Source organism: Miscanthus floridulus, chromosome 1, assembly GCF_019320115.1.
Source record: "Miscanthus floridulus cultivar M001 chromosome 1, ASM1932011v1, whole genome shotgun sequence".
NCBI classification, from domain to species: Eukaryota; Viridiplantae; Streptophyta; class Magnoliopsida; order Poales; family Poaceae; genus Miscanthus; species Miscanthus floridulus.
Genome location: NC_089580.1, coordinates 106,798,832 through 106,806,048, shown reverse-complemented (window position 1 = coordinate 106,806,048; position 7,217 = coordinate 106,798,832). Strand labels below are relative to the sequence as shown.

At 46.8% G+C, this 7,217-nt stretch overlaps 1 pseudogene; it reads right to left on the bottom strand.

Moving 5' to 3' along the window:
- Positions 1 to 1,144: 1,144 nt before the first annotated feature.
- Positions 1,145 to 5,478, bottom strand: LOC136461038 (probable leucine-rich repeat receptor-like protein kinase At1g35710; annotated as a pseudogene).
- Between the last annotated feature and the right edge of the window lie 1,739 nt (positions 5,479 to 7,217).

Genomic DNA, 7,217 nt, shown 5'->3' with positions numbered 1-7,217 from the left:
CATGTACTACATATACGTATACTCATGGGCCCCTAGTGCCATGGGCCCCCGGGCGTCGCACTGCCTGCCCTCCCCCATGGGACGGGCCTGCGAGCCGCTACCGTAGCTCGCTCGCTGGAGGGAGCAACGGTGACGACCTGAAGGGCTGCTTGGTGAGGTCCTTGGCGGCGGCAGGAGGTTGCCTACCCCCCCCCCCCCTCCCCGTGCTGCCTCACGAGACGACGTGGGGGTCTCCGTGTCTTTTTGTATTTTTCGCCGCTGCACTCTTGTTGCCGTGGGCATGGAGTACTGCTCTCACTAGACCTGAGAATTGAGATAGCCCCTTAGAAGTGGTGATGAGAAAAGAGAGAAAGAAACGCGGGGAGGTGAGGCTAGGGCTGGGAAGGGGGAGGGGGTGTCATCTGGGAAAATGACGAGTATCTCGAATTTCTCTTCGTATTGAAATACATAAATATTTGAACACGTTCAATGTGCATTCATCGCCAGATGGACTACGGGTTGATTGTTCAAACAAAAAAAGGAGTTTTCTTCAAAATAACCTAGGCCACGCGCCCGCGCAGGAAGGAGACACCAGTGCTGCAAATTCTCTTTTGCAAGCAGAACTTAGTGAATTTTAATAAACCTAATACAACCTTGTATTGTGTTTTAGTTCGTGCTTCACATGATGTGTTACAAAGTTTCACTTGATGGTTCTCATTTTATTTTTCCTAACGAAATTTATGCTACTATAGCATGGAATTGGGCATACACAAGTTATATATGTAATCAGCAATTGTTGAACGAAATCCATATAGCTTCGGCCAAAGCCAGAAAAATTAAGGTACAAGAGCAGTTCGGACTGAACCCTAAACACATCATTCTGCTTCACACAAGTTATAGAACGCTGCAGATAGGGAGGCGCCAGCCCACCAGGTTGCCAAATCCATAATCTTTCATGTGATGCCAATACCAGAACACTGCTCCTAAGTCATGGACTCATGATTTCTTGCAATCTTCAAAACCAGACGGTTGCTCCACATAAACTAATTCATTGATGACTCCATTTAAGAATGCGCTCTTCACAAATATTTGATACAACTTGATGTTGTGAGAGCAAGCATATGCCAATAGGATCTTTGGGGAGCCGGACACTATAGTCATGCACTCATGCACCCTGTAGCTCCTCCAGTGTGATTCTACTGAAATCTCCAGGGGAGGAACTAGAAGACTGACGATAAGTAAGGGGCTGATACACCTCCTGCATTGTTGGCCTTGCTTGAGGAGAAACTTGGAGGCAAGAAAATGCTGTCTTCATGAGAAGAACTATGTCTTCCTCTTCAGTTATTGTTGGTAGTGAAGATCGTTGGTCCAGGATTTCTTTAAGGAGCATATTTTTCTCCAGTGATGATGACGCAAGGTCATGCAAAAGATTTTCTGGATGCCTCCCCATCACCACCTCCAAGACAATCACGCCAAAGCTATAGACGTCACATTTTCTCGGTCACAACAGAGGTGTAGGATAGCTCTGCACAACAACAGAACACTCAAATAATTAGGAATCACTCTACAGATAGTCATATATAATTCTAGATTGATAAAGAGAAAATATGTACCTGGAGCCATATAACCATATGTCCCAGCTACCGCGCTCCAGTTTGATGAATCAGGTTTCAAAAGCCTCGCTGTACCAAAATCTGAGACATAAGCCTTGAAACTAGTGTTGAGCAAGATATTGTTGCTTGTGATATCTCCATGGATTATTGGTGGCTTACATTCATTGTGCAAATAAGCTATCGCTTGAGCTACGTCTTGCACAAGAGCAGTTCTCTTCTGCCAATCAAATTCCTTGACTAGCTCCTCATTCTGTAATATCCTATGGAGGCTTCCCTGCTCAATATAATCGTAGATAAGAAACCTATACTCTGGATGGTTGCAGAACCCATAAAGTTTGACAATATTGCGCTGTCGGATTTGTGATAAGATTTCCATTTCACTACGAAATCTTCTTTCACCATTCGTCTCTTCGTTAGTGGAATGAAGCTTCTTCACAGCAACCAGCTGCCCATCCTGAAGTTGTGCTTTGTACACTTTGCTATATCCTCTGGTTCCAATGATGTACTTATCGTTGAAATTTTCAGTTGCCCTTATGATATCCTCAAATGTTAGCCTTCCATCAAAATTCCAAACACAGAGCTGTTAGTTGATCTCCACCAATAGGCCTAACGTGCCCTTGCCTTTGCTCCCTGATCGGGGGAGCCCAACCCTAACTGGTTGGTGGGCCCCTGTCGCACAACACATATATATAGAGGAGTGGGGAACTGGGCTCGAGTCACGAGGTTGAACGGAGCCGCCACCCACCTACAGAGAAAACCCTAATCCGATCCTAAAGAAGTGCTGCCAGCGACGGGATGTGCCCACCGACGACATCGTCGCCCCCTGCAAGTCTACACCGTCCCCTCTGGACCTCCACGGCATCGCCACCTCGCCTCCTCACCACCGTGCCAAGTACCGGCGTCCGCGAGGCTACAGCCAGGCGTGTAGAGGAACCCAGGGCGAGGAGCTTTCCCGGATCTACGGTTACAGAGAGGTACACATTCAATCCTAACAATGGTACCAGAGCCAGGTTGCCTCTGTGTAACCCTAACCCTAAACGGGTAAAAGAAGAAAGAAAGAGAGACCGGCGTGGCGGATGTCACTGTCTACCGGTCACCACCGCCACCACGTGGGGGGAAAGGATGTCGCACCGCCGTTCTCACCGGCGCACGGCAAGAAAAGAACAGATCCATGTTCGGATCAGAGAAGAAGGGGAAAGGATCTCAAGAACCCTAACCCTAACCCGCGCAGAAAGCTCGGGGAAGAAGAAAAGGAAGGGCTCTCGGCACTTGAACCCTAACTCTAACTGGGTTAAAGAAAGGAGGAAAAGAAAAGGTTTCGGCCTTAAGATGAACAGAGCCGAAACCCTAACCCTAGAACGAATCCCCATCCCTAACCGGTTGAATCCGAGAAGAAAGAAAGGAAATCCAAAGAAAGAAAAAGAACAGAGGTCGGAACCCGAACTCTAATCCTAGATCCCCATTTCGGATGAACAAGCGAAAAGAAAAGAAAGAAAATCCAACTCAAATCCGAAGGGAAAGATCCAAACCCTAACCAGTTCGGAAAAGTGGAACAAGATCCAAATCGGAGAAAGAGAAAGGGAAGGGGGACGGATCAACCTCGTCGTGCATCGGGATGACCCTTCGCCGGCGCGGAAGAAGAAGACCGAGCCGGGGCGCTGCTCGCCGGGCTTCGGCCAAAGGGGCGCCGCGGCCAGGCCGCTCGACGGCGGCGTGCTCACCCGTTGGGGAGCACGCGCGCCGGCGAGGGGGCCGGCGACGGCGCCATGGCTGCCTCGCTCCTCCGCTTTGATTTCTCGCTCTCGGTGTCTGGCTGTGGATGCGCTGAGAGGAGAGGAGAACGGCAAAAGAGAAAGCATAGAGAGAGAAGAGGGAGGCGCAAATGAATTAGGGTTTTTCGGGGGAGGACGCCCGTCGCCCTTTTGATCGGCCCGATCTCACCGCACAGCCATCGGATTGTTGATCCTCAATGTCTGCAGCTGGATGCAGTCACCTAGTTCGTTGGGGATTGATCCTCCCAGATTATTATCAGATATATCAAGGTAGCCTAAATTACTCAGGTTTCCAAGCTGTGGTGGTATGGATCCGGATAACTGATTCGACGATAGATTCAAGCTGTAGAGGTTTGTTAAGTTGCCGATTTCTGATGGAATCTCACCGCTTAAGCGGTTAGAATCCAGTGTTAGTTCCACCAAATTTGGCAATTTCGCTAGGGATGGAGGTATTGGGCCGGTAAACAAGTTTTCTGATAAATACAACACCTCTAGTTGGGGACAGGAGCTAAAATTCTGCGGGATCTTACCAGAGAGCCTATTGGATGATAAGCTTATCTTCACATGCTGTTGGTACACACCAAACTGTTCAGATATATCTCCTGTGAGCTTGTTCCCGTCAAGTCTCATTGGGACCAAGGTCGTACATGCCTTCAAGCTCCTTGGAATAGGGCCATCAAACATGTTCAAAGGGGCCATAAAAAGTTCTAGTCTGCAATGGGAGTTGTTGCTTAGGTCAAGCTGAACTATGCCTGTGATGTTTTCGAACTCATGAGGAAGGGAACCTGATAACTGGTTAGTGTAGAGGAGAAGATTCTCGATGTTTTGCAAGTTGCCAAAAGTTTTTGGTATTGTGCCAACAAGTTGGTTCTCTTCCAAGGACAAATGCTGCATGTTGCTAAGGTTTCCTAAGCTGGAAGGAATGAAACCAGAGAGCTGGTTGGTAAACATGAAGAGAATTTGGAGATTTGATAGGCGACCTAGTTCAATTGGTATGGGACCTGTGAATCCATTTTTACAGAGACCAAGCTCGCTCAATTTAGTGAGGTTGGATAAAAAGGTTGGGATGGTACCTGTAAGGTGGTTCATGCAGAGATCAAACTGTTGCAAGTTGATGAGTTTGCCTAGACCTGGAGGAATAAAACCTGTAATTTGATTCTTATATAGAAGAAACAAGGTGATCTCAGTGAGATTAGATAAAGAGACAGTGTATTTGTGCTAAGATCAAGTTCCTTCAGATTGATGAGCCGGCCTAGTTCTGTGGGTATGGGCCCAGACAGCTCATTTGTGCTAAGATAGAGTTCTTGCAGGTTGACGAGCTTGCCTAGTTCTGTGGGTATGGGTCCAGACATTCATTACCAAACAGATACAAGAAATTCAGCTGGGTTAAATTTCCCACCGGTTAAACTGCTGTTGCTTAGCTGTAGTTGCTGCAGGTTGACAAGCCTACCTATATCGTTTGGAATGGAACCTGAGACCATGGTTTGGTGAATAACAAGCCGTGTTAACGATGTTAGATTGCACAAGGATGCAGGGATAGGACCTGTGAGGTTGTTAAAGGAGACCTCAAGGAATCTGAGGCTCTGTAGGCCACCAATCTCATAGGGTATATTTCCACTGAAATGGTTGTGGTGCAAGTTTAGATACTGAAGTGAGAATGATGCACTGACATTAGCTGGTATTGGACCATAGAGACTATTGTTATGCAAGTCGATGTGTGTGAGGAAAGGGAGAGCTGAGAAGTTGAGCTCACCAAGCTGGCCACGGATACCGGCATCTGGCAGGGAGATGTTGGTCACAACCCGGCTGGTTGGGCGGCGACCGTGGCGCGTAGACATACATGTGATGCCAGTCCAGTTGCATGGGCTGGTGTTGTCCTGCCAAGAACTCATCATCGGCGGCAAGCTATCAAGGGTAGATTTCCAGTGGAGCAGAGCCATCTTCTGAAATCTGAGTGGTGTGTCCCCATGTGCTTGTGAGAAGAGAAGGCATAGGTATGGCAGGATCAATAGGTGGAGGCACAGCAGAGGCCTTGAGGAAGGTTGCACTTTGTTGGATAGCATTCTCATCTGGTGTTCAGAATGTGTGTAGAAGTTGGGCAGGTGTGAAGACATGCTTGGTTGGGAGCCGATGTTTGATGGGCACTTATATGCAGCTTGCCGTGCTAAGTACTGAGAGAGTGAGAATTGAGAGAGGGTAATGAGCGCAAATTGTAATGTCGCAATCAGCACCCGGGAAACCCTCTTTTACTGCAGTACGCAAAAATATAAGTAAGAAACTATTGCAGAAGGACTTCTATTGATGATTTGATCGAATGATTGGAGACAATCATTATATTCTTGTATCTGGAGACTATTGATTGCCCTCAAACGTGAAAATGATTCCTAAGGTTGAAATCAATAGCAAAAAACCTCCCAAAGCTGCCTGGAAATTATATGTGTCCCCAAGGACAGTGGGGGCCTAGGAGTGTTGAACTTGTCTATCCAAAATGAGAGCCTACTGCTTAAGAACCTTCACAAATTTTTCAACAAGCTTGATCTTCCTTGGGTGCATCTGCTCAGGAATTTTCACTATCCAATTAATGGTAGGCTTCCGGTCAATAATAGAAAAGGGTCCTTTTGGTGGAAGGATGTGTCCAAGCTGCTGACTTCCTATAAGGGTATGGCCACTGTTATAGTAAATGATGGTTCTTTCTGCCTTTTTTTTGGCATGACCTTTGGAATGGTAAACTACCAAGCCAAAATTTTCCAGAGCTCTGTCTCTACGCAGAGTTCTTTGACCTCTTCCATTTTACCTCTTCTGGAATATGCTTTTGCTCAGTCTCAACAGCTTTCAATTCTTTTAAATAACATAGTTCTGCAAGAAGGAAATGGTCTTTGGTGCTATATTTGGGGTTCTCAACTATTTGCTTCCAACAAGGCATCGGTTCTCAACTATTTCCTTCCAACAAGTCATATTCACATCTCTCTGGCTCCAGGCAAGTGCATCCTGTCCAGTCGTGATTATGGAAGTCCTCTTGTCAGCCCAAACGTAAAGTCCTTTTCTGGTTACTGCTAAACAATTGGCTTAGCACCCGAGAACTTCTAAAGAGAGAATATGGCAATTGAGGATTACAATTGTGTGCTCTGCCACTTGCTCCTGAAGAAATGCTGCTCCATCTTTTTCTGCACTGCCCTTTTGCTATGGCATGTTGGAATATTTTGGGTCTAGCCCCACTAATCAGGTATTATCTACTGGAGACCCTTTCATGCTTCAAAGAGCAGCTTCGATTACCGTTCTTTATGGAGATCATAGTTGCCATGTGTTGGTCCATTGGTCGGCCAGGAATGGTAGCATCTTCAGAAATTTATAGCATTCAGTGGTGTTGACACTCAAATTGGGCCCAAGCCAATTTAAATAGGCCCATGACAGTTTTGGCCCAATCTAAGAAAAATTCCATAAAGCGACATGATAATAGTACCACATTAGTTTTTCTATGGGATAATACCACCCTACCCCTTATAAAATAAGGGGTATATGGCCGATTGAGTTCCCATCTATCCAATCATCAAACAAATCAATCTAATATCTTTACTCCAACCCTTTTACCCCCTTCTCCAACCTCGTGCTGGTCATCCCTTGATCCGACGACTAAGGATGGCGCCCTAGGCTTGCCAGCCGACCTAGGGCAACCCGACGACGTCCTTGCCCTGACGGGTCCCTCCCGGGCGAGAGCTTCGATGGTTTCTTTGTAAGTTTGCCTGAAAACTAGCCGGTTCTTCGTCACGCAAGCACGTTAGTTATCCTTTGGAGGTTTGCTTGTAAACCTCTCCATTCCTCACCACAAAAGAGTGACTTACTTGCTGCTGGTGTG